General features: G+C 48.6%; 1 protein-coding gene across 2 annotated transcripts in view; it reads right to left on the bottom strand.

The window, feature by feature from the left end:
• Positions 1-27359, bottom strand: part of ABCA4 (ATP binding cassette subfamily A member 4) — a 442076-nt gene that overhangs the window by 303614 nt on the left and 111103 nt on the right. The window lies entirely within an intron of this gene.

Genomic DNA, 27359 nt, shown 5'->3' with positions numbered 1-27359 from the left:
CGTTTTTTTGGGGGAAAAAACAGTTTTGTGCTTAAAAAACAAACAAAAAAAACAGTAAAGTTAGCCCAATGTTTGCATAAAGTGAAAGATGAAGTTATGCTGAGTAAATAGATATCAAACATGTCACTCTTCAAAATTGCACATGCCCGTGGAATGGCGCCAAACGTCGCTACTTAAAAAATCCCCATAGGCGACACTTTAAATTTTTTTTTACTGGTTACATGTTTTGAGTTGCAGAGGAGGTCCAGGACTAGAATTATTGCTCTCGCTCTAACGTTCTCGGCGATACCTCACATGTGTGGTTTGAACACCGTTTTCATATGTGGGCGGGGCTTACGCATGCGTTCGCTTCTGCATGCGAGCACATGGGGACATGGGCGTTTTAAATTTTTTTTTTTTATTATTGTTCATTTTACTTTATTTATTTTAGTTTGACATTTTTTTCCCCAAAAATATATTTTTGATCACTTTTATTCCTATTACAAGGAATGTAAACATCCCTTGTAATAGGAATATGGGGTGACAGGTCCTCTTTACAGTGAAATCTGGGGGTCAATATGACCCCACATCTCACCTCTAGGCTGGGAAGCCTGAAATAAAAAAAAAAAAAAAAGATTCTGGCTTTGATCGTACTGGCGAGTTGGTAGAAGCACCGGAGGGCAGTGAGGGGTGGGGGGCGTCTATGGCTGGGTATTTCAGGGTATCACCGAGTATGGCTGGGTATCTCCGAGTATGGCTGGGTATGGCAATTTATGGCAGGGTATTGCAGAGTATTGGCGGGGTATTGGCGGGGTACTACAGAGTAATAGCAGGGTACTGCAGAGTATTGGGGGGTACTCCAGAGTAATGGCAGGGTACTGCAGAGTAATGGGGGTTACTGCAGAGTAATGGGGGGTACTGCAGAGTAATGGCAGGGTACTGCAGAGTAACGGCAGGGTACTGCACTGCAGAGTAATGGGGGGGTACTGCAGAGTAATGGCGGGTACTGCAGAGTATTGGGGGGTACTGCAGAGTATTGGGGGTACTGCAGAGTAATGGGGGTACTGCAGAGTAATGGCAGGGTACTGCAGAGTAATGGCAGGGTACTGCACTGCAGAGTAATGTCGGGGTACTGCAGAGTAATGGCGGGTACTGCAGAGTATTGGGGGGTACTGCAGAGTATTGGGGGGTACTGCAGAGTAATGGGGGGTACTGCAGAGTAATGGCAGGGTACTGCAGAGTAATGGGGGGTACTGCAGAGTAATGGGGGGTACTGCAGAGTAATGGCAGGGTACTGCACTGCAGAGTAATGGCGGGGTACTGCAGAGTAATGGCGGGGTACTGCAGAGTAATGGCGGGGTACTGCAGAGTAATGACAGGGTACTGCAGAGTATGCACTGGTATTGCAGAGTATTGGCAGGGAATTGAGGGGTTAAATTTGGTGAGCAGCGATGTGGGCACTGCAGATGCAGCCCACATCGCTGCTGACACCGATCTCTTTCCCCTCCGCTGTACCGATCGGTACAGAGAGGGGAGGGAGGAACCGGCGTCATAATATGACGCCGGTTTGTTTACAAGTGATCACTCCGTCATTTGACGGAGCGATCACGTGGTAAACGGCCGCGACGAGGACCCGGCGGTCACGGATGCTCTCGAGTGCACACCCCAGGGGGGCGCGCGAGAGCAGAATTCTGGGAGGCCGTTAATTAACGGCCTCTCAGAGTTAAACAACCGCCCTGAAGCCGTTAATCGGCAATGGGCAGTTGTTAAGTTGTTAAAGCCAGATCACTAGCTATATAGGTGAGGTGAATATAGTGGTGTATACTGCGGTCAGGGCACAGACAACAACCACTACACAGCAGCAAGATAGGAAATCAGCCAAAAACGATCGGTGTGTACTGTGTTGAAGGTACACAGAACACCCACTGCTTCAGATGTTAACACACTACACGAGGCCGCCTCAAAGGCGGCCTTATATAGTGTGGGGCGTGCACTACACAGCCTGAGCTATGATTGGCCACAGGCAGGATGCCTGTGGCCAATCATGGCTCTCCTCGCTGCTGGCGCTACGATTGGCCAAGCATGCGGGGTCACAGTGCATGCTTGGCCAATCATGAGCCAGCAATGCACTGCGCCACCGCAGTGCATTGTGGTCCGCGCGCGCCACTCGAATTTTGACGCGAACGGCCCAAACATTCGGAATTCGCCGAACGGCCGAACAGCCAATGTTCGAGTCGAACGTACGTTCGACTCGAACACGAAGCTCATCCCTACTCAGCACGTTCCAGCCATCTACAGCCTATCAGCCAGCCTGCAGCATCCCTGGCAACCCATGCACCTTTGGGCACCGCATTCCCTGTATCATTTCCAGGGGAGCGGTGCACTCAGCCGCAAGGGACGCCCTCTCAGCAACCCGGCCTCACACCAGAGACTTGGCATAAACATAACACAGTTCCAGATGTCAGCAAATTACCACTCAATCCACTCCTCTAATGCCTGTCCTACACCCCTAACCGCATTTCCATTTCAGATACATTTATTGTGGCCCAATTACTGTGACCCAGAGTCCAACTAATTTTTTAACATTTATTTTATTTTAGTTTTTTAACAGCAGCAGTGAAAAAAATTCTTCACAATTGCTGCCCATTTATTTTCTTTATTTAAAAAATACCAGAATAAAATTATTTATAGTGCATCAAGCACAAAAGTATTGCACCCAAGCACCATATTTCCACCCCAAACTCTATAATAAAAAAATCCCCCCAAAAAATCCCCATCATGTCCAACAGGCCATGAAGGAAAGGTGGCTCCTAAAAGAGGACAAGCAGCTTCAGTGTCTACAGTGAAAAGTGGTGGTTGCGGACATGGTGCATCCTTGTAGGCAGGGCATGCTTGTCCTTTTTTTCCGTTGCTGGCAACAACATGCAGAAGAGTTGGTGGAGTGGATAACTACGGTAAGCCGTTCTCATCCACCTCATCCTCTGTCACCTAGGCTCATACTAGTTTGCCTTCCATCGCAGCTGCCAAGGTGGACTATTCCACCTGCTCCTTGTCCTCAGCTACCCCTTCCATAGCGCCACCATCATGCATGGAGGAGTCACCTGAATTATTAGATCATAGTGTCGGTTACATGCTGCTGGAGTATGCACAACAATTTGAATGCTCCGATGTTGGTTCCCAGGCTGATAAAGGGAGTAATGTGATCCTATAGAGAGGGGGTGCCACAGAAGGACAATAAACTAGCAGTCATGTTACCCCAGCTGCAACATACTGCCAAGTTTGCTCCAGTGATGAGGAGGGAGGGGATGATGAGGTCACTGACTGTACTTGGGTGCCTGAGAGAACAGAGGAGGAAAGTGAGGGGGAGGAGGAGGCATAACTCCAATGAGGCAGGATGTCCTCCAGGGGCCAGCCTAAAGGCAGCCACTAGTGATGGACGAAATTCCAACGGGACATTTCGCGAACGCGGACCGCGAACGCGGCCGATAGTTTGCGAACCGGAACGTAGCGGCGGGCCCCATTGACTTCAATGGAAGGCGAACTTCACAAACCTACAGGTCAAATTTGCAGCCACAAAATAATTAATAGCTGTGCAAACATAGTCCCACCACATGGCCAATGGCATAACACATGTATGAGGTGAATCTGGGATCGACAACTACAAGCATTCTTTTTTTATATGGGAAATTGTTGTGACAATTCAGGACTGAAGGCAATGGAGGAGAGGGAAGGTCAGGGACCAGGGTAGGCAAAGAAGAGGGTGCAGGAGATGATCACCAGCAGCGTGACATACAGCAATGACACCTGCACCGTGATAGAGTCATCTGACAGCAGCACCGTGATAGAGAGCACTGACATCAGCAGCGTGACATACAGCAATGACACCTGCACCGTGATAGAGTGATCTGACAACAGCACCGTGATAGAGAGCACTGACATCAGCAGCGTGACATAAAGCACTCACACCAGCACCGTGATATACAGCACTGACAGCAGCACCGTGATAGAGAGCACTGACATCAGCAGCGTGACATAAAGCACTCACACCAGCACCGTGATATACAGCACTGACAGCAGCACCGTGATAGAGAGCACTGACATCAGCAGCGTGACATAAAGCACTCACACCAGCACCGTGATATACAGTACTGACAGCAGCACCGTGATAGAGAGCACTGACATCAGCAGCGTGACATAAAGCACTCACACCAGCACCGTGATATACAGCACTGACAGCAGCACCGTGACAGAGAGCACTGACATCAGCACTGTGATATACAGCACTGACACCTGCACCGTAAGCAGCCCCAGGAGGAAGTCAGCATAGCACAGGGATGGTGGGAGCCCCTCATAATGAGCATAGCAGAGGGATGGTGGGAGCCCCTCATAATAAGCAGCCCTAGGAGGATGTCAGCATAGCACAGGGATGGTGGGAGCCCCTCATAATAAGCAGCCCCAGGAGGATGTCAGCATAGCACAGGGATGGTGGGAGCCCCTCATAATAAGCAGCCCCAGGAGTAAGTCAGCACAGCACAGGGATGGTGGGAGCCCCTCATAATGAGCATAGCACAGGGATGGTGGGAGCACCTCAAAATATGCACAGCAGAGGTACAGCCCCAGGAGGAAGTCAGCACAGCACAGGGATGGTGGGAGCCCCTCATAATATGCACAGCAGAGGTACAGCCCCAGGAGGATGTCAGCACAGCACAGGGATGGTGGGAGCCCCTCATAATAAGCAGCCCCAGTAGAAATATGACCCCGCTCAACCTCTTCAAAGAGGAGGGTACGGACATATAGTATGGTGTGCTTTTTTTGGACAAGGAAGTGAGCCAAATGAAGAAAGAAGGTCTCTGTGCTCGATTAAAAAAATTGTTTATAGACATATACATGGTCTACTGGTCACATGTGTTGAATTCCTCCGAGATCCATGCCTCATTCATTTTTAGAAATGTGAGGTAGTTAACACTGTCGTGAACTAGGCTTATCGGTCACGATCCCCCATGCTGCGCTGAACGTCCTTTCGGACAGGACACTGGATGAGGGCCAAGCCAACAGTTCGATTGCAAATTGGGCAAGCTCTGGCCAGAGGTCAAGCCTGCCCACCCAGTAGTCCAGGGGTTCATCACTCCTCAGAGCGTCCACATCGGCCGCTAACCCGATGCAGTCGGACACCTGACGGTCTAGGCATTCCCTGATGCTGGATCCGGATGACACCTGTCGATGGGTCGGCTGAAAGAATGACCTCATATCCGAAGTCACCAACACATCTTCAAACCGGCCTCTTCTTGCAGGCGCTGTTGGATTGGTACCCGCAACTCCTTCTCTGGGAGTGGGAATTGCTCCTCTGCCAGCGCACGCAAAAGCAGAATGCAGCATTTCTCGAAGCAAGGCCTGGAAGTGCTGCATTCTGACAGCCCTCTGTGACGGCGGTAACATTTCCGCCATTTTGTGTTTGTACCGGGGGTCTAAGTACGTTGCCACCCAGTACTGGTCCTTGACCCTTATGTTTTTTATACGGGTGTCCCTATTAAAACACTGGAGCATGAAGGCCCCCATTTGCACTAAAGTGGAAGCGGTGTGGTGGCCTGGCTCCTGCTCATTATCCAGGATAATGTCGTCCTCTTCATTCTCCTCTCCCCATCCACGCACAACAGGGATCCCAGAAAAGTTTAAAGCATGCTCTTCTTGCTCCTCCTCATCCGCCCCGGCACCATCCTTCTCTGACTCCTCTTCAGACTCCTGTTGTTCACTTGTCTCAGATAGAATAGCCCCCCCTGGGAATTCATCCAGCATTGCGACTTCCTCATCTTCCCGCTCCTGCTCCTCCACAGCTTGATCAATGACACGACGCAATGCACGCTCCATAAAGAAGGCATAAGGTACCATGTCACTGATGGCGCCATGGCTGCGACTGACCAGTTTGGTGATCTCCTCAAATGGCCGCAGAAGTCTGCATGCGTCGTGCATGAGCAGCCACTGGCGCGGTGAAAAAAAACCCAGCTCCCCAGAACCGGTTCTGCCGCAGAGTTCATACAGGTAGACGTTAACTGCACGTTTCTGCTGGAGCAGCCTATCAAGCATATAGAAGGTTGAGTTCCATCGCGTCGGGCAATCGCAAATAAGACGTCTGACCGGCAGATTGTGTCGCCGCTGAATGTCAGCAAGGTGAGCCATGGCCGTGTAAGATCTTCTGAAATGGGCCAAGATTTTCCTTGCCTGCCGCAAGATGTCCTGGACCCCAGGGTATTTGACAACGAATCGCTGCGCGACCAAGTTTAAGACGTGTGCCATGCATGGCACATGCGTGATTTTGCCCTGTTTCAATGCGCTAAGCAGATTGGCACCGTTGTCACACACCACTTTACCAACTGTCAAATTGAGCGGTGATAGCCACTGATCTGCCTGTGAACGCAAAGCTGAAAGGAGTGCCGGGCCAGTGTGGCTCTTGGCTTCCAGGCACAACAGACGCAGCACGGCATGGCAAAGTCTCACCTGGCATGTCGAATAGGTTCTGGGGAGCTTTGGCGGCGCAGCGGAAGAGATGCTAGCAGCGGAAAAGAAGGAGTCAGCTGAGGAGGAGAGGGAGGAGGATGGAGTAGGAGGAGGAGGAGAAGAAGAGTCAGCCCTGTATGCAATCCATGGCGGTAAAACCAAATCTACACGGGTGCCACGGTTTACATGCTTGACGGCTATCAGAAGGTTCACCCAGTGGGCAGTAAAAGTGATATACCTTCCCTGCCCGTGTTTGCTAGACCACGTGTCTGTGGTCAGATGTATCTTGGCACCGACACTGTGTGCCAGAGATAGATTCACTTGCCGCTGAACATGGCCATATAGGTCTGGGATGCCCTTCTCTGAGAAATACTTCCTTCCTGGGACTTTCCATTGTGGTGTTCCAATGGCCACAAATTTGCGAAAGGCCTCCGAGTCCACCAGTTTATATGGCAGTAGTTGGCGGGCTATGAGTTCTGACAAGCCAGCCGTCAACCGTTGGGCAAGAGGGTTATCCGGCATCGTCATTTTTTTAAGCTCGAACATTAGGCCCACGGAAGCCTGCCTTTTTGCAGAAAAACGTGAGCTTGGCGTGATGGAAGGTGGAGTGGAGGACAATTGTGAGGAGAGAGGAGAAGGAGAAGTAGAAGACAAGGCTGGGCGGTGAGAGCCTGCAGTGTGGCTTTGTGTGTTCCGTTGCTCCCACTCGGCTCAGTAATGGCTGCTCATGTGCCTTCTTAAGGCGGTCGTCCCTAGGTGAGTGTTGGGCTTACCGCGACTAATGCGTTGACTGCAAAGATTGCAGATGGCAACGCTATTGTCAGCAGCGGACACGTTAAAAAAAGCCCACACTGCGGAGCCATGTGCCGGTGTCCTGGGAGCGCCAGATGTGACCAAACATGGTCGATGACATTTGCAGTCTGCTTTGTCCCTCCTGTGCAATGTAAGTTATTCCTGCTTCTCCTCCCTATCTGCTGGTCCATATCTCCCTCTGAACTCCCCTCCTCTTCCTCTCTTGTGGGCACCCACGTGACATCACTAGACACATCATCATCAACGTCACCTTCCCCACCGCTATAAATAGAGATCTCGGAGTAGGCAGCAACACCGGGGACCAACCTCCTCCTTGGGCTGATCTGAGTACTGTCGTCAGACTGCTGAGTAGCGGTTGTTGCTGCCTCCTCTTCCTGATCCAATACCAAGAGTGGCTGCGCATCAGAAATGTCTTGATATGGATCGTAAAATAATTCCTGTGACTCAAGCGGAAGGTATGTGGTGGTGGTGGTGGTGGTGGTGTTGTTGGTGGTAGTGTCTTTGGGGGTGAACATAGCAGAGAGTGAAGAAGAGGGTGCAGATCGAGAGGATGAGGAGGGTGCAGAAGAGTAAGGCTGAGCGAGCCACTCAACCAAGTCCGGTGCGTCCTTTAAAGTAATTGAACGCACCTTCTGCAACTTCCCACTTTGGCTCAAGCCTGCTGCTCCTGCCCTACCCCTACCACCCCTGCGGAAGGGCCTGCCTCTTCCTCTGCCTGTCATTTTTTAAATGACCCTGTGGCAAAACTCTGTCCCTATACCGATGAAGGACTGCTGCAGTATAGGGCAGCGGTCAGCAGTAGTGCACCTCAACCCTATGTATTGTGGACCGATACCAGTCCTTATAGAATGGCAGACTGTACCTCACTCAACCCTATGTACTGTAGTACCCTATACCTTACCAGTCCTTATAAGGACCTTTGTGGACCAAGTAGGTTGTGTGTGAGTGATTAGCAGACTGTACGTCAGTCCTTATACCGATGAAGGACTGCTGCAGTATAGGGCAGCGGTCAGCAGTAGTGCACCTCAATCCTATGTATTGTGGACCTATACCAGTCCTTATAGAATGGCAGACTGTACCTCACTCAACCCTATGTACTGTAGCACCCTAGACAGACCAAGTTACCAGTCCTTATAATGACTTTTGTGGACCAAGTAGGTTGTGTGTGAGTGATTAGCAGACTGTACGTCAGTCCCTATACCGATGAAGGACTGCTGCAGTATAGGGCAGCGGTCAGCAGTAGTGCACCTCAATCCTATGTATTGTGGACCTATACCAGTCCTTATAGAATGGCAGACTGTACCTCACTCAACCCTATGTACTGTAGCACCCTAGACAGACCAAGTTACCAGTCCTTATAAGGACTTTTGTGGACCAAGTAGGTTGTGTGTGAGTGATTAGCAGACTGTACGTCAGTCCCTATACCGATGAAGGACTGCTGCAGTATAGGGCAGCAGTCAGCAGTAGTGCACCTCAACCCTATGTATTGTGGACCGATACCAGTCCTTATAGAATGGCAGACTGTACCTCACTCAACCCTATGTACTGTAGCACACTAGACAGACCAAGTTACCAGTCCTTATAAGGACTTTTGTGGACCAAGTAGGTTGTGTGTGAGTGATTAGCAGACTGTACGTCAGTCCCTATACCGATGAAGGACTACTGCAGTATAGGGCAGCGGTCAGCAGTAGTGCACCTCAACCCTATGTATTGTGGACCGATACCAGTCCTTATAGAATGGCAGACTGTACCTCACTCAACCCTATGTACTGTAGTACCCTATACCTTACCAGTCCTTATAAGGACCTTTGTGGACCAAGTAGGTTGTGTGTGAGTGATTAGCAGACTGTACGTCAGTCCCTATACCGATGAAGGACTGCTGCAGTATAGGGCAGCGGTCAGCAGTAGTGCACCTCAACCCTATGTATTGTGGACCGATACCAGTCCTTATAGAATGGCAGACTGTACCTCACTCAACCCTATGTACTGTAGTACCCTATACCTTACCAGTCCTTATAAGGACCTTTGTGGACCAAGTAGGTTGTGTGTGAGTGATTAGCAGACTGTACGTCAGTCCCTATACCGATGAAGGACTGCTGCAGTATAGGGCAACGGTCAGCAGTAGTGCACCTCAACCCTATGTACTGTGGACCTATACCAGTGCTTATGGAATGGCAGACTGTACCTCACTCAACCCTATGTACTGTAGCACCCTAGACAGACCAAGTTACCAGTCCTTATAAGGAGCTTTGTGGAACAAGTGGGTTGTCAATGATTAGCAGACTGCAGCGGAAGGGCAGCAGTCAAGTATAATATTCTTTCTATATTTGGAAGAAAGAATATTATACATGTGCAAGCCTATTACCATACCACTGATACCAGTCCTGAAAAGAACCTTTGTGGAACTAATAGTAAGAGCTACTGATTAAACTGACCCTCACTGCCTCACACACTGCTTCCTGCCTGTCCCTATATAAACTGACAAAACAGAGGCTACTGGAACAATAATTAAAATAGCACTTTTGTGGACCTGATAGTAACAGCTAATGACTAAACTGGCTGTCCCTGCAGCACACACCGTCCTGTCCCTTTCTCTAAACTGGCAAAAGACACTCAGGTTGCTGCAACAATCACTAGCACAGCACTGCCTATCCTGAACTACACCTAACACCTATACCAGTCCTGAAAATAACTTTTGTGTACCAAATAGCTAGCGATTTGGGTCACTGTAATCTCTCCCTGCTCCACACAGCAACCTCTCCCTATAGTGACAGAAGAAAGAATGTAAAATGGCCGCCGGATCGGGTGTATTTATAAGTTAGGGGGAATGTCCAAGTGTCCATGTGCTGTAATGTCTCAATTGGCTGTCCTCTACCCCATGATGGATGTGTCATCATAGGTCAAAGTTCTTTTACACAGTAAACACGGAAGTCCGCCGGGCGAACGGCGCCAATAGTCCGCCGAACAGGCGGACCGCGAACAGCCGAAAATTCGCCACGAAACGACCGCCGGGCGAACCGTTCGGCCATCACTAGCAGCCACCCTATTGCATCACACCACAGAGCTCCACAGGTGCAGGGCTCTGCTGACTCCAAAAGTTCATTGGTGTGGGCTTTTTTTCAACACATGTGCAGCAGATCCTAGAGTTGCTGTTTGCAATCTCTGTCTGAAGCGGATCAAGCGTGGCCAGAACACCAGCTGCTTGGGCACCACATACTTGACAAGGCATATGACGACCTGCCATGCAGTCCATTGGCAATAGCACCTGAAAGACCTACAGCATAAAAAAATGCAGACTTTTCCTTGCTCCTCATCTGAGATCTTTCCCCCTGCTATACAGAAGTCTTCTTAAAAACCTCCACTGAGAGGAATGATGGTATAGCAATGGGTGCCACAGGTACTTGCACTGAATCTGCTAGCAGTACACCACCTGTTAATTTTACTAGGCAAATTTCGCTACTCCGGTAGCTAAAGTGTAAAAAAAAAAAACTTGTCTCAGCCATCCACATGCTCGGGGTCTAAATGCTAGCTTGGCCAAATTGCTAGAACTACAACTGCTGCCTTTTCATCTGGTAGACTCTGCCCCCTTTCGTGAATTTGTGGAATGTGCTGTACCACAGTGGCAGGTTCCAAAAATAAATTTATTTTCATGTAAGGCCATTCCAGCTCTGTACCATCATGAGGAAGGCATTGTTTTGGCCTTGTTGGACAGGGCAGTCAGCAGCATGATTCACATTACTGCTGACTCATGGTCCAGCAGGCATGGGCAGGGACGTTACATTTCCTTCACTGTGCACTGGGTAACTCTACTGGCAGCTGGGAAGGATGCAGGAAAGGGTTCAGTGCTGGAGCTTGTTCCGCCACCACACCTTCAAAAAGTTGGTGGTGATTCTGCCATATCTGTCTGCTCCAACCCTTCCTCTTCTTTTTCCTCTATGGTCTCTTCTGCTGAATTGTCCTCTGAACCAGCAGTGCTCCCTAAGCATTCAAGGAGTATGCAAGCAGTCAGACTAAAAGATGCCATGCGGTGCTTCAGTTGCTTCATAGTTCTATGTACATTACTGCCAGTTTAACGCCATATAGTTCTGTGTGCATTAGTGCCAGTTTAACGCCCATTTAGTGGGCGGCACAGTGGTGTAGTGGTTAGCACTCTCACCTAGCAGTAAGAAGGTCGCTGGTTCAAATCCCAACCATGACACTACCTGCCTGGAGTTTGTATGTTCTCCCTGTGCCTGCGTGGGTTTCCTCCGGGTACTCCGGTTTCCTCCCACAATCCAAAAAGACATGCAGGTAGGTTAATTGGCTTCTGTCCAAAATTGGCCCTAGTATATGAATGGGGACCTTGGATTGTGGGCTCCTTGAGGATAGGGACCGATGTGGGTATAGCAATGTATAAGGAAAAAGGGACAATTGTAGACACTCACTCAGGTTGAACTGGATGGACTGGTGTCTTTATTCAACCTAACTAACTATGAAACTATGAAACACCATATAGTTTTGTGCATTACTGCCAGTTTAACGCCATTTACTTCTGTGCGTGTTACTGCAAGTTTAATGCAATATAGTTCTGTGTGCGTTACTGCTAGTTTAACGCTATTTACTTTTGTGTTATTAATGCCAGTTTAACGCCATTTACTTTTGTATGCGTTACTGGCAGTTTAATGCCATATAGTTCTGTGTGCGTTACTGCTAGTTTAACACCTTATAGCTTTGTGTACGTTACTACCAGTTTAATGCCATTTACGTCTGTGTGCGTTACTGCCAGTTTAATGCCATAGAGTTCTGTGTGCGTTACTGCCAGTTTAATGCCATAGAGTTCTGTGTGCATTACTGCCAGTTTAACACCATATTGTTTTGTGTGCGTTACTGCCAGTTTAACACCATTTACTTCTGTGTGCGTTACTGTCAGTTTAACGCCATTATAGTTCTGTGTGCGTTACTGCCAGTTTAAGGCCATGTAGTTTTGTGTGCATTACTGCCAGTTTAACGCCATGTAGTTTTATGTGTATTACTGCCAGTTTAATGCCATTTACTTCTGTGTGTGTTACTGCCAGTTTAACGCCATATAGTTCTGTGTGAGTTACTGACAGTTTAATGCCATATAATTTTGTGCGTTACTGCCAGTTTTTTAACGCCATATAGTTCTGTGTGTGTTACTGCCAGTTTAACGCCATATCGTTTGTGCGCTACTGCCAGTTTAACGCCATTATAGTTCTGTGTGCATTACTGCCAGTTTAACGCTATATAGTTCTGTGTGGGTTACTGCCAGTTTAATACCATTTACTTCTGTGTGCATTACTGCCAGTTTAATGCCATATAGTTCTGTGTGTGTTACTGCCAGTTTAACGCCATATAGTTCTTTGTGCGTTACTGCTAGTTTAACGCCATATAGTTTTGTGTGTCACTGTAAATTTGGTGCATTATATTGCTGTATATTATAGCGTATCCGTGGAGTGTGTCTGTGTAGTGTGAGTACTCAAATTAACCACTTGCCGCCTGCCATATAGCAGAATGATGGTGGCAAAGTGGTTACATAGTTAGGTTGAAAAAAGACACAAGTCCATCCAGTTCAACCACAAAAAAAAAAAAAATATCATACAATCCCATATACCCAATTCTATACCCACAGTTGATCCAGAGGAAGGCGAAAAACCCCAGCAGAGCATGATCCAATTTGCTAAAGCAGGGGAAAAAATTCCTTCCTGATCCCCCGAGAGGCAATCGGATTTTCCCCGGATCAACTTTACCTATAAATATTAGTACCCAGCTATATTATGTACATTTAGGAAATAATCCAGGCCTTTCTTAAAGCAATCTACTGAGCCAGAACCACTTCTGCAGGGAGTCTATTCCACATTTTCACAGCTCTTACTGTGAAGAAACCTTTCCGTATTTGGAGATTAAATCTCTTTTCCTCTAGATGTAAAAAGTGCTCTCTTGTTCACTATATGGATCCCTTATATATTTGTACATGTTGATCATATCCCCCTTAATCTCCTCTTATCAAGAGTGAATAAACTCAGTTCTTCTAATCTTTCCTCATAGCTGAGCTCCTCCATGCCTCTTATCAGTTTGGTTGCCCTTCTCTGCACTTTCTCCAGTTCCCCAATATCCTTTTTGAGAACTGGTGCCCAAAACTGAATTGCATATTCCAGATGAGGTCTTACAAATTTTTTGAACAGGGGCAAAATATTATCTCTCTCTCTGGAGTCCATACCTCTCTTAATACAAGAAAGGACTTTGCTCGCTTTGACAACCGCAGCTTGGCATTGCATGCTATTATTGAGCTTATGATCTACCAAAACCCCCAGATCCTTCTCCACTATGGATCCCCCCCAGTTGTACTCCTCCTAGTATGTATGATGCATGCTTATTCTTAGCGCCCAAGTGCATAACTTTACCTTTATCAACATTAAACCTCATCTAACCTCATCATTCACGGAGGAAATTGGATGATTTATGGTGACGTTAGAAGTTCCCCCCTCCATTCATCTCCTGGCTTCAAGTGTTCCTTGCAAAAGGCTATTTCTTTGCTGTATACCTTACAGCAGTAAGGTAATTACCTAGTGTGATCAGCACTTACACGGAAAAATCACTTGAACGGAAAGGAGTTGGCTTGGCACAAAACTGCACCTTATTATTTGATTGTGTTATTGCACTCTAATATTCACGATTGGACTATGTATGGGTTACTTTGATTAGATCCAATTGTTGTTGCTGCTGCTTTTTTTTTATTTTTTTGTGTACAAGGGCTTAGGATGTTATTCCACTGCATAGCTTGGTGTCATCTGCAAAGACGGAAATGTTACTTTTGATCCCAGACCCAATATCATTTATAAAGATATTAAAAAGTAAAGGTCCCAGCACTGAACCTTGGGGTACACCACTGATAACCTTAGACCATTCAGAGTAAGAATCATTAACCACTACTCTCTGAATTCTGTCTTTTAGCCAGTTTTCTATCCATTTACAAACTGATATTTCAAAACCTGTAGATTTTACCTTACACATGAGCTGTGTGTGTGGAACTGTATCGAACGCTTTTGCAAAATCCAAGTATATCACATCCACCGCCACCCCAAGGTTTTAGTTACCTCCTCATAAAAAGAAATCAGGTTTGTTTGACAACTTCTGTCTTTCATGAATCCATGCTGTCTGTTGCTTAAAATATTTTTTTCTTGCAAGAACTCGTCTATGTGGTCTTTTATTAATCTCTCCAGTATCTTCCCAACTATAGAAGTTAAACTAACAGGTCTATAGTTACTTGGTAAAGACTTTGTTCCCTTTTTAAATATAGGCACCACGTGGTCCTGCGCCAATTCAGTGGTGCTATTCCTGTAATTAATGAGTCCCTAAAAATTAGATACAATGGCTTTGAAATTACAGAGCTCAATTCTTTAGGATCAGTGGGTGAATGCCATCTTCTTTACATTTGCTTATAAGTACCATCCCCTCCCTCCCAATAATGTCTGGGAGGACAACAAGAAGAGTCAGACATTCCCTTGGCACTGTAAGGGGGCCGGCAACAAATGTGTCCACAGGCAAAGGTGAACGTGGTGGTCAGTCCTCAGGCAGGGCATTATATCTAGTGATGGCCGAACGGTTCGCCCGGCGGTCGTTTCGCGGCGAATTTCCGACTTTCGCCGTCCGCGGGTTCGAACGCCTTTTTCCGTCGTTCGCCCCGGCGGACTTACGTGTTTAATGTATACAAGAACTTTAACCTTTCGTGACACGTTTATCATGTGTTACAGGACAACCAATTGAGACATGACAGCTCATGGACACTTGGACATTCCCCCTAACCTATAAATACACCCGATCCGGTGGCCATTTTACATTCTTTCTTCTGTCACTGTAGGGAAAGGATCCTGTGTGGAGTAGGGACAGAGAAAACGCTAGCTATTTGGTACACAAAAGTTCTTTTCAGGACTGGTATAGGTGTTAGGTCAGCAGCCTGAGTTTCTTTTGTCAGTTTAGATAAAGGGACAGAGCGCTGTATGCTGCTATTTTAGGGACAGCTCAGCCAGATTAGTCTTTCTTCATCATCATCATCATCATCATCATTAGCTGTTACTATCAGGTCCACAAAAGAGCTGTTCCAGCTAATCGTTCCAGCCTACTCTTTTTTGCCAATTTGTATAGGGACAGGCAGGAAGCAGTGTGTCAGGCAGTGAGGATAATTTTAAAGACTTGCTGTTACTATTAGTTCCACAAAGGTTCTTTTCAGGACTGGTATCAGTGGTACGGTAATAGGCTTGTACACGTATAATATTCTTTCTTCCAAATATAGAAAGAATATTATACTTGACTGCTGCCCTTCTGCTGCAGTCTGCTAATCATTCACAACTCACTTGTTCCACAAAGCTCTTTATCAGGACTGGTAACTTGGTCTGTCTAGGGTGCTACGGTACATAGGCTTGGGTGCGGTACAGTCTGCTGTTCTGTAAGGACCGCTATCGGTCCACAATACATAGGGTTGCCGTGCACTACTGCTGACCGCTGCCCTATACTGCAGCAGTCCTTCATTGGTATAGGGACTGACGTACAGTCTGCTAATCACTAACACACAACCTGCTTGGTCCACAAAAGTTCTTATAAGGACTGGTAACTTGGTATAGGGTGCTACGGTACATAGGCCTGAGTGCGTTACAGTCTGCTGTTCTGTAAGGACCGCTATCGGTCCACAATACATAGGGTTGCCGTGCACTACTGCTGACCGCTGCCCTATACTGCAGCAGTCCTTCAGCGGTATAGGGACTGACGCACAGTCTGCTAAACACTAACACACAACCTGCTTGGTCCACAAAAGTTTTTATAAGGACTGGTAACTTGGTATAGGGTGCTACGGTACATAGGCCTGAGTGCAGTACAGTCTGCTGTTCTGTAAGGACCGCTATCGGTCCACAATACATAGGGTTGCCGTGCACTACTGCTGACCGCTGCCCTATACTGCAGCAGTCCTTCATTGGTATAGGGACTGACGTACAGTCTGCTAATCACTAACACACAACCTGCTTGGTCCACAAAAGTTCTTATAAGGACTGGTAACTTGGTATAGGGTGCTACGGTACATAGGCCTGAGTGCGTTACAGTCTGCTGTTCTGTAAGGACCGCTATCGGTCCACAATACATAGGGTTGCCGTGCACTACTGCTGACCGCTGCCCTATACTGCAGCAGTCCTTCATTGGTATAGGGACTGACGTACAGTCTGCTAATCACTAACACACAACCTGCTTGTTCCACAAAAGTTCTTATAAGGACTGGTAACTTGGTATAGGGTGCTACGGTACATAGGCCTGAGTGCGTTACAGTCTGCTGTTCTGTAAGGACCGCTATCGGTCCACAATACATAGGGTTGCCGTGCACTACTGCTGACCGCTGCCCTATACTGCAGCAGTCCTTCATTGGTATAGGGACTGACGTACAGTCTGCTAATCACTAACACACAACCTGCTTGGTCCACAAAAGTTCTTATAAGGACTGGTAACTTGGTATAGGGTGCTACGGTACATAGGCCTGAGTGCGTTACAGTCTGCTGTTCTGTAAGGACCGCTATCGGTCCACAATACATAGGGTTGCCGTGCACTACTGCTGACCGCTGCCCTATACTGCAGCAGTCCTTCAGCGGTATAGGGACTGACGCACAGTCTGCTAAACACTAACACACAACCTGCTTGGTCCACAAAAGTTTTTATAAGGACTGGTAACTTGGTATAGGGTGCTACGGTACATAGGCCTGAGTGCGTTACAGTCTGCTGTTCTGTAAGGACCGCTATCGGTCCACAATACATAGGGTTGCCGTGCACTACTGCTGACCGCTGCCCTATACTGCAGCAGTCCTTCATTGGTATAGGGACTGACGTACAGTCTGCTAATCACTAACACACAACCTGCTTGGTCCACAAAAGTTCTTATAAGGACTGGTAACTTGGTATAGGGTGCTACGGTACATAGGCCTGAGTGCGTTACAGTCTGCTGTTCTGTAAGGACCGCTATCGGTCCACAATACATAGGGTTGCCGTGCACTACTGCTGACCGCTGCCCTATACTGCAGCAGTCCTTCAGCGGTATAGGGACTGACGCACAGTCTGCTAAACACTAACACACAACCTGCTTGGTCCACAAAAGTTTTTATAAGGACTGGTAACTTGGTATAGGGTGCTACGGTACATAGGCCTGAGTGCAGTACAGTCTGCTGTTCTGTAAGGACCGCTATCGGTCCACAATACATAGGGTTGCCGTGCACTACTGCTGACCGCTGCCCTATACTGCAGCAGTCCTTCATTGGTATAGGGACTGACGTACAGTCTGCTAATCACTAACACACAACCTGCTTGTTCCACAAAAGTTCTTATAAGGACTGGTAACTTGGTATAGGGTGCTACGGTACATAGGCTTGAGTGCGGTACAGTCTGCTGTTCTGTAAGGACCGCTATCGGTCCACAATAGATAGGGTTGACGTGCACCACTGCTGACCGCTGCCCTATACTGCAGCAGTCCTTCAGCGGTATAGGGACTGACGCACAGTCTGCTAAACACTAACACACAACCTGCTTGGTCCACAAAAGTTTTTATAAGGACTGGTAACTTGGTATAGGGTGCTACGGTACATAGGCCTGAGTGCGTTACAGTCTGCTGTTCTGTAAGGACCGCTATCGGTCCACAATACATAGGGTTGCCGTGCACTACTGCTGACCGCTGCCCTATACTGCAGCAGTCCTTCATTGGTATAGGGACTGACGTACAGTCTGCTAATCACTAACACACAACCTGCTTGGTCCACAAAAGTTCTTATAAGGACTGGTAACTTGGTATAGGGTGCTACGGTACATAGGCCTGAGTGCGTTACAGTCTGCTGTTCTGTAAGGACCGCTATCGGTCCACAATACATAGGGTTGCCGTGCACTACTGCTGACCGCTGCCCTATACTGCAGCAGTCCTTCAGCGGTATAGGGACTGACGCACAGTCTGCTAAACACTAACACACAACCTGCTTGGTCCACAAAAGTTCTTATAAGGACTGGTAACTTGGTATAGGGTGCTACGGTACATAGGCTTGAGTGCGGTACAGTCTGCTGTTCTGTAAGGACCGCTATCGGTCCACAATAGATAGGGTTGACGTGCACCACTGCTGACCGCTGCCCTATACTGCAGCAGTCCTTCAGCGGTATAGGGACTGACGTACAGTCTGCTAAACACTAATACACAACCTGCTTGGTCCACAAAAGTTCTTATAAGGACTGGTAACTTGGTATAGGGTGCTACGGTACATAGGCTTGAGTGCGGTACAGTCTGCTGTTCTGTAAGGACCGCTATAGGTCCACAATAGATAGGGTTGACGTGCACCACTGCTGACCGCTCACCTATACTGCAGCAGTCCTTCAGCGGTATAGGGACTAAGAGTTTTGTCACAGGGTCATTTAAAAAATGACATGCAGAGGAAGAGGCAGGCCCTTCCGCAGGGGTGGTAGGGGTAGGGCAGGAGCAACAGGCTTGAGCCAAAGTGGGAAGTTGCAGAAGGTGCGTTCAATTACTTTAAAGGATGCACCAGACTTGGTTGAGTGGCTCGCTCAGCCTTACTCTTCTGCACCCTCCTCATCCTCTCGATCTGCACCCTCTTCTTCACTCTCTGCTATGTGCACCCCCAAAGACACTACCACCAACAACACGACCACCACCACCACCACCACATACCTTCCGCTTGAGTCACTGGAATTATTTTCCGATCCATATCAAGAGGACATTTCTGATGCGCAGCCACTCTTGGTATTGGATCAGGAAGAGGAGGTAGCAACAAGCGCTACTCAGCAGTCTGACGCCAGTACCCAGATCAGCCCAAGGAGGAGGTTGGTCCCCGGTGTTGCTGCCTACTCTACTTATAGCGGTGGGGAAGGTGACGTTGATGATGACGTGTCTAGTGATGTCACGTGGGTGCCCACAAGAGAGGAAGAGGAGGGGAGTTCAGAGGGAGATATGGACCAGCAGATAGGGAGGAGAAGCAGCAATGACTTACATTGCACAGCAGGGACAAAGCAGACTGCAAATGTATCAGGAGCGAGTCATCGACCATGTACGGTCACATCTGGCGCTCCCAGGACACCGGCACATGGCTCCGCAGTGTGGGCTTTTTTTAACGTGTCCGCTGCTGACAATAGCGTTGCCATCTGCAATCTTTGCAGTCAACGCGTTAGTCGCGGTAAGCCCAATACTCACCTAGGGACGACCGCCTTAAGAAGGCACATGAGCAGCCATCACCGAGCCCAGTGGGAGCAACGGAACACACAAAGCCACACTGCAGGCTCTCACCGTCCAGCCTCGTCTTCTACTTCTCCTTCTCCTCTCTCCTCACAATTGTCCTCCACTCCACCTTCCATCACGCCAAGCTCACATTTTTCTGCAAAAAGGCAGGCTTCCGTGGGCCTAATGTTTGAGCGTAAAAAAATGATGACGCCGGATAACCCTCTTGCCCAACGGTTGGCGGCTGGCTTGTCAGAACTCATAGCCCGCCAACTACTGCCATATAAACTGGTGGACTCGGAGGCCTTTCGCAAATTTGTGGCCATTGGAACACCACAATGGAAGGTCCCAGGAAGGAAGTATTTCTCAGAGAAGGGCATCCCAGAGCTATATGGCCATGTTCAGCGGCAAGTGAATGTATCTCTGGCACACAGTGTCGGTGCCAAGATACATCTGACCACAGACACGTGGTCTAGCAAACACGGGCAGGGAAGGTATATCAGTTTTACTGCCCACTGGGTGAACCTTCTGACGGCCGTCAAGCATGTAACCCGTGGCACCCGTGTAGATTTGGTTTTACCGCCACGGATTGCATGCAGGCCTGACTCTTCTTCTCCTCCTCCTACTCCATCCTCCTCCCTCTCCTCCTCAGCTGCCTCCTCCTTTTCCGCTGCTAGCGTCTCTTCCACTGCACCGCCCAAGCTCCCCAGAACCTATTCCACATGCCAGGTGAGACGTTGCCATGCCGTGCTGCGTCTGTTGTGCCTGGAAGCAAAGAGCCACACTGGCCCGGCACTCCTTTCAGCTTTGCGTTCACAGGCAGATGAGTGGCTAACACCGCTCAATTTGACAGTTGGTAAAGTGGTGTGTGACAACGGTGCCAATCTGCTTAGCGCATTGAAACAGGGCAAAATCACGCACGTGCCGTGCATGGCACACGTCTTAAACTTGGTCGTGCAGCGATTCCTTGTCAAATACCCTGGGGTCCAGGACATCTTGCGGCAGGCAAGGAAAATCTCGGCCCATTTCAGAAGATCTTACACGGCCATGGCTCGCCTTGCTGACATTCAGCGGCGACACCATCTGCCGGTCAGACGTCTTATTTGCGATTGCCCGACGCGATGGAACTCAACCTTCTATATGCTTGATAGGCTGCTCCAGCAGAAACGTGCAGTTAACGTCTACCTGTATGAACTCTGCGAAAGAAACGGTTCTGGGGAGCTGGGTTTTTTTTCACCGCGCCAGTGGCTGCTCATGCGCGACACATGCAGACTTCTGCGGCCATTTGAGGAGATCACCAAACTGGTCAGTCGCAGCCATGGCGCCATCAGTGACATGGTACCTTATGCCTTCTTTCTGGAGCGTGCATTGCGTCGTGTCATTGATCAGGCTGTGGAGGAGCAGGAGCGGGAAGATGAGGAAGTCGCAATGCTGGATGAATTCCCAGGGGGGGCTACTCTATCTGAGACAAGTCAACAACAGGAGTCTGATGAGGAGTCAGAGGAGGATGGTGCCGGGGCGGATGAGCAGGAGCAAGAAGAGCATGCTTTAAACCTTTCTGGGATCCCTGTTGTGCGAGGATGGGGAGAGGAGAATGAAGAGGACGACATTATCCTGGATGATGAGCAGGAGCCAGGCCACCACACCGCTTCCACTTTAGTGCAAATGGGGGCCTTCATGCTCCAGTGTTTTAATAGGGACCCCCGTATAAAAAGCATGAGGGTCAAGGACCAGTACTGGGTGGCAACGTACTTAGACCCCCGGTACAAACACAAAATGGCGGAAATGTTACCGCCGTCGCAGAGGGCTGTCAGAATGCAGCACTTCCAGGCCTTGCTTCGAGAAATGCTGCATTCTGCTTTTGCGTGCGCTGGCAGAGGAGCAATTCCCACTCCCAGAGAAGGATTTGCGGGTACCAATCCAACAGCGCCTGCAAGAAGAGGCCGGTTTGAAGATGTGTTGGTGACTTCGGATATGAGGTCATTCTTTCAGCCGACCCATCGACAGGTGTCATCCGGATCCAGCATCAGGGAACGCCTAGACCGTCAGGTGTCCGACTACATTGGGTTAACGGCCGATGTGGACGCTCTGAGGAGTGATGAACCCCTAGACTACTGGGTGGGCAGGCTTGACCTCTGGCCAGAGCTTGCCCAATTTGCAATCGAACTGTTGGCTTGCCCCTCATCCAGTGTCCTGTCCGAAAGGACGTTCAGCGCAGCAGGGGGGATTGTGACCGATAAGCGTACTCGCCTAGCTCACCACAGTGTTAACTACCTCACATTTCTAAAAATGAATGAGGCATGGATCTCGGAGGAATTCAACACATGTGATCAGTAGACCATGTATATGTCTATAAACAATTTTTGGAATCAAGCACACAGACCTTCTTAATTCATTTGGCTCACTTCCCTGACCCAAAAAAGCACACCGTACTATATGCCCCTACCCTCCTCTTTGAAGAGGTTGAGCGGTGTCATATTTCTACTGGGGCTGCTTATTATGAGGGGTTCCCACCATCCCTGTGCTGTGCTGACTTCCTCCTGGGTGTTCTTATTATGAGGGGCTCCCACCATCCCTGTGCTGTGCTGACTTCCTCCTGGGGGTTCTTATTATGAGGGGATCACACCATCCCTGTGCTGTGCTGACTTCCTCCTGGGGCTGCTTACGGTGCTGCTGTCAGCGCTGTATGTCACGGAGCTGCTGTCAGCGCTGTATGTCACGGAGCTGCTGTCAGCGCTGTATGTCACGGAGCTGCTGTCAGCGCTGTATGTCACGGAGCTGCTGTCAGCGCTGTATGTCACGGAGCTGCTGTCAGCGCTGTATGTCACGGAGCTGCTGTCAGCGCTGTATGTCACGGAGCTGCTGTCAGCGCTGTATGTCACGGAGCTGCTGTCAGCGCTGTATGTCACGGAGCTGCTGTCAGCGCTGTATGTCACGGAGCTGCTGTCAGCGCTGTATGTCACGGTGCTGCTGTCAGCGCTGTATGTCACGGAGCTGCTGTCAGCGCTGTATGTCACGGAGCTGCTGTCAGTGCTGTATGTCACGGAGCTGCTGTCAGCGCTGTATGTCACGGAGCTGCTGTCAGCGCTGTATGTCACGGAGCTGCTGTCAGCGCTGTATGTCACGGTGCTGCTGTCAGCGCTGTATGTCACGGAGCTGCTGTCAGCGCTGTATGTCACGGAGCTGCTGTCAGCGCTGTATGTCACGGAGCTGCTGTCAGCGCTGTATGTCACGGAGCTGCTGTCAGCGCTGTATGTCACGGAGCTGCTGTCAGCGCTGTATGTCACGGAGCTGCTGTCAGCGCTGTATGTCACGGTGCTGATGTCAGTGCTCTGTATTACGGTGCTGCTGTCAGTGCTCTGTATCTCCTGCACCCTCTTGTTTGCCTACCCTGGTCCCTGACCTTCCCTCTCCTCCATTGCCTTCATTAGCTCCATAGTCCTGAATTGTCAGAACAATTTCCCAAATAAAAAAAAAATGCTTGTAGTTATCGATCCCAAATTCACCTCATACATGTATTATGCTATTGTCCAGGTGGTGGGACTACGTGCTACCCCCTAATAATTACCCCGTGGCCGCAAATTCGACCTAAAGGTTTGCGAAATTCGCCTCCCATTGAAGTCAATGGAGCCCGCGGCGAACGGTCGTTTTCGCGAACGTTTGTGTCCGTTCGCGTTTCGCGTTCGCGAAACGTCCCGTCGGAAGTTCGTCCATCACTAATTATATCCCTGAGTTTGCCCGTGCTATCCCACCACAGCATGCAGAGGAGGTAATGGACTGGCTTACTAAACCTTCTTCATCCTTCTCGTCTTCTGTCACGCAAGCAGAGACAAGTGTGCAGTCCCCTGCACTTGCCAGAGTGGATAAACATGCCTCCTTGTCCACATCTCCTTGATGATGCCCAGCCATTACTGGATTCAGATGTTGGTTCTGAGGTTGAGGACGACAGGAACATGAGCCTAAAGAGGGAGAGGAACACTAGTAAACAAATTGGCATTCCTGTTCCCCAAGCTGCAGAGTATTGCCAATATGTCTCCAGTGGTAATGATGAAAATGGAGGAGATGATGATGATGAGGCCACTTATGCGACTTGGGTGGCAGATAGAGCAGAGGTGGAAACTGAAGGTAAAGCTGCACAACCCCAAAGAGGCTGACATCAAGAAAGAGTAGAGAGCAGCCATCCTATTCCATCACATTCTGCAGCTGTTATCTCTCAGCCCATTCCCAAAGCTCAGCTGTCTGGGCCTTTTTCAGCACATCTGCAGCAGACCGCACTGTTGCTATCTGCAAACTGCATCTCAGGCACATCAAACGTGGCAAAAACACCAACCAGTTGGGTACCACATGCGTAACAAGACATTTAACGTCCAACTGCTCAGCCCGTTGGCAAGAGCACCTAAAAGCCACACAAAAGGGGCACAAATCTTTCCCTCCTCCTCCTCCTCCTTACCCACTTCAGTCTGCCCCTGCTATACGGAGTTATTACCTCTCAGCAACCTCCACTGACAGGAATTATGGTATAGCACAGGGTGTCACAGGTCCTAGCAGGACATCTGCCAGCAGCACACCATCAACTGTAGACTGTAGCCGGCAAATTTCTCTGCCCCATCTGCTGCAGTGGGAAAAAAAACAGTCCTTGCCACCCACATGCCCAGCGTCCAAACGCAAGATTGCCAAAGCTGTTGGCTCTCCAACTTTTGCCTTTCAGCCTGGTGGATTCTGCTCCCTTCCGTGGATTTGCACAATGTGCTGTACCACAATGTCAGGTTTTCAGTCGCTACTACTTTTCAAGTAAGGCCGTTCCATCTCTCTACCATCATGTGGAAGGGAATGTTCTGGCATCGTTGGGCAAGGCATTCCGCCGTAAAATCCACCTTACTGCTGACACATGGTCCAGCAAGTATGGACGGGGATGACAGTGAGCTCTACCTCCTTCTCCTCCGCCACCTCCATGCCCTCCTCTAAAAAATTGTCCTATGGACATCAGGTACCCCCTAAGCATTCAAAGTGCTATTCCCAGAGTCAGACTAAAAGGTGAAATTCAGTGCTTCAGCTGGTATGTTTAGGGGACAGGAACCACACCGAAGCAGAGATTCTTGCAGCTCTGCAGGGACAGGCCCAGAGGTGGTTCACACCACTCCAGCTGGAGCTAGGAATGGTGGTGTGCAATAATGTCTCAAACCTCCTGTCCACCCTTAGACAGGGAAAGTTGACACATGTGTCATGCCTGGCACATGTCCTTAATTTGGTGGTGCAGTGTTTCCTAAATTCGTACCCAGGGTTGCAAGATAAACTAAAGCTGACCAAAAGAGTCTGTAGCCATCTCAGGCAGTTATACACAGCCAGTGCTAGGTTGGCTGAAATTCAGCGGGAAAACCACCTGCCCGTAAACCGCCCGATTTGTGACATGCCCACCAGGCGGAACTCGACGTGTGCAAATACGGCAGGACGCTCAGGCCGCCTAGGCTTTTTGTTTCCCCAAACCAATGGCTGATCATTAAGGATGCAAGCACTGTACTGTCACCATTTGAGGATTCCATAAGGATGATGAATCAGTGACACAATCCCTGTTGTGTTCCTGCTGGAGCAAACTCTACGTGGCATTATGGACATGGAACTGGAGGCAGAGCAGCAGGAGGAAGAGGAGGACTCCCTTTCCTCTCAAGGCCCACTTTATCCAGACACCATCATTCCTATGTCACAGAACACACAGGAGGAGAGAGGGAGGAGGATTCTGGCACATTCACAGGCTTCAAAGAAGAGGAAGACATGCAACAATCTGTAAGCAATGGCTTTCCAACCCCAGGACTCTTGGGAGTAATATGTGGCTGGGAGGAGGAAGTTCCAGATGCTGTCATCCTGAGTGACCCCGAGGAGTCTGCTTCTCAAGCCTCAGCAAATTTGAGGCGCATGGGCAACCTGTGAAAGCCTGTGAAAGGACCCAAGAATACGTGGCATAAAGGAGAAGGATGATTACTGGTTGGCAACCCTCTTTGACCAATGTTATAAGGGGAAGGTCTCTCTCAGAACTCATCCTATTCCTAAAGAGAGTGCAGAAGATAAAATCTCTTGAGGACACGTTAAAGAGATTTTTTTTGAACGTTTTTCCTGGCTCCAGTCGGTTACAGTGTCGTGAAAAACATCGTTTTGAGTCTTCTGTTGGTCAAGAGAGGAGCATTGGAGAAGGCATCTGCCTAAGTGAGGCATTTTGGAATTTTTTTAGTCCTCGCCACCCAGGGCTGTCAGCTTCCACATCCCATCAGCAGCATCTGCATTACATGGTGGATGATTAGCTCGGGGCCAAAACAGAGATGGAGAGCTTCCCAGCTGATGATCCACTGACTTGCTGGGTCATGAAAATAGACCACTGGCCAGAAATTGCCCAGTATGCTATTGAATTGTTGGGCTTACTTGCATCCAGTGTGCTTTCAGAACGGGCATTCAGTGCTGCAGGAGGTTTTGTTACCGATCATAGAACGCGTCTGTCCACAGACTCCGTGGACCGTTTGACTTTTATAAAAATATATCAGTCCTGAATTACCAGCTATGAAGTTCCTGATGCCAATGTTACTGATTAAGTCTTTTTGGGATGTGGAATCTCTGCAGGACTTTGAGGCTGCCTAGCTTTGAGGGTGTTCAATCATTTCATCTGGAAGAATGTTTTTGGTATAGGTTTCAAGGGCACAAATAACACCCTAAGACCATTTTGTCAGCACCTGTTTCAGCTGCATTTCATTGCAACTTTTTTTGCCTTCATCACCATCAGCACCTCTATAGCGTTATGGTGGGAAGGCGCCCCCAAAACAGAAAGAGTAATTTTTCTGGACCTATTTGACAGGTGAATATCATTGCAATTTTGTACAGCAAGGCCATTTCTTGCTTTCCTCAAGAGTACCTCTTTAGGGTTACGCTGGGAAGGCACCACCGACACTCAAAGTCCAATTTTTCTGCACCTGTTTGACAGGTGCATATCATTGCAGTTTTTTTACAGCAAGGCTGGCCAATTCTTGCTTTCATCAAGAGTACCTCTATAGGGTTATTGTGGGAAAAGCGCCACCGACACCCAAAGACCAATTTTTCCACACCCGTTACTTCTATACAAAGTTAAAGTGACACCAGAATGTATCCAGAAAATCTCTAATCTTGTTTCCAGTGCACTACATTGTGGCCTCATCATACACACTGGCTCCCCAGCTGTTGCTGAGCAAAATAAAGGCAGCTTGCAGGGAAAATGTCATTTTTTTAGCTTTGTAAATGCAATTATTGCTGCAGCAGATTCTAGACATGGTACAGATCTGCCACTTTACAGAAAGACCAAGGGAACCCCTCAGGCACTATATTAGAAGGAATTTTCTATTTTTAGGCTTTCACTTTAAAAATCTAAAAAATCACTGCTCATTTAATAATGAGGTTTTTCACAAACTTTTTTTTATTGATACATGTCCCCCAGGGCAGGACCTGGACCCCTATAACCATTGTATGCCCAATTGCATATAAGCCTTCAAAATTGGCACTTTTGATTTTTGACGTTCGGGTACCATTGACTTTAATAGGATCCGTTATTCGGGTCCGAACGTTCACGGTGTTCGAAAGTTCTGGTGCGAACCGAACAGGGGTCCGTTCGGCCCATCCCTAATAGTGAATGTATGGTTCCTATTTTATAATGCATGATGTAGTCACCTCTGAAGTATTGCACTATTTTTTCTCTCTGTAGTTTTGTGTTGTAGTAAGTTTTGATTTTTAGTTTATTTTAGCTTAGAAAATACTTAAAATTTGCTTTTCTGTGTTCTTCCTGCCCTACCACCCAGCACTCTATGCTTGCATAGATGAGTAATGG

This window comes from Lithobates pipiens, unplaced genomic scaffold (assembly GCF_037356315.1).
Source record: "Lithobates pipiens isolate NorthernLeopardFrog02 unplaced genomic scaffold, aLitPip1_a1.2 Scaffold_23, whole genome shotgun sequence".
NCBI classification, from domain to species: Eukaryota; Metazoa; Chordata; class Amphibia; order Anura; family Ranidae; genus Lithobates; species Lithobates pipiens.
The sequence above is the reverse complement of the archived record's forward strand: the minus strand, read 5'-3'. Positions and strand labels throughout refer to the sequence as shown.